We start from the raw sequence: 1,330 nt of genomic DNA, 5'->3' as shown, positions 1-1,330 counted from the left end.
ACAATATTCTTGTAGTGTTTTTTTTTTATGTTGTAAGCTGCTCTGGTATTTATCATGAAGTTTTTGTGAATTGCTCAATCTGTTGAATTGTTAATAGTATTGTTTGAAGATGAAGATTTTGTTGAATTGCTTGTACTTGCATTTGTTTAACTATAGTTCTTTTCTTGTCTTATTTTGGTTCAATTCATATGCGCTGTAGGAAAATTCCCATGGGACCATGGGGAAGCCATATCGTATCTATTGAGAAAGACCTTTCACATGTTTTGAGAGTTGTAGGGGAAGGTTGTTGGAGCTAATACTTATAGGAAGTGTGGCTATCTTAATTGTCAAATTTTCTTGTTGGTTGGCTGTTTTACTATTTTGCTTAATGCTTATCAACATTGCTATGTTAGACTTGATATTTAATTTTTGTTGGAGAGGAACTGGATTCTCTCTCTCTCTCTCTCTCTCTCTCTCTCTCTCTCTCTCTCTCTCTCTCTCTCTCTCTCTCTCTCTCTCTCTCTCTCTCTCTCTCTCTCTCTCACCCACTTAGAACATTAGAATCTCTAATGCAATTGTGCAACTCAACGAAATGTATGGGAGAAGTCAACAAATATAAATAAAGAAATGGAATACCAAACAAAACATCCAAATAAGTATCAAATCCTTGATATTTCAATTTTCCATGTTCATGACCCCGCAGGACAACAACCCATGTGCTCCCATGTGCTCTCATATGCTCCCATGTGCTCCGTTGCTTTTGTGGAATGGTGGCTCAAAGGAATATTCCCCAATAGAGTGAACACCCAACCTAACCAAATTCCCTAAACCCCAAAGGTATCAGTTAAACATGTGTGTGATGACCAAAAATATCCTCAATATTTTTTATTGATAAGGCACCTCAGCTCATGGAGATGGAATGGTTAACTTAAATAATGGAATATGATAAAATAAGATACGATATTAAATTTGGAAGGTTTAAGTGCAAAATTAAAATCTAAATAGTAAAAGCGAGACACTGAACTAGAGGTATTGTTAAAATTAATCCAAAATAAAAATTAGCCCCAAATTAAACAGCTAACCTGATTGTTAGCCATCCCAACAATCCACTGAGAATTGCTTTGTGTGTAATCTTTTTCTTTTTTGACCAGCTTTTGTGTGTAATCTTTAAGATCGAGTATCTGCTTTATCAAAAGTGGAAGAGGGAAAAGAGAAATCGAGGGTCCAATGAAGGTCCAAGGAGCTGCTTCTGGCTATATAATTCATGTTAACTTTTTGACCAATGGGTCGATCAGTGAGGGGGATAGTCGTCAACATGTCATTATGCATTGAACTCGATTAGTGTAGACTT

Source organism: Dryas octopetala, chromosome 7 (genome assembly GCF_963921425.1).
Source record: "Dryas octopetala chromosome 7, drDryOcto1.1, whole genome shotgun sequence".
Lineage (NCBI taxonomy): Eukaryota > Viridiplantae > Streptophyta > Magnoliopsida > Rosales > Rosaceae > Dryas > Dryas octopetala.
Note: the sequence above shows the minus strand (reverse complement) of the source record.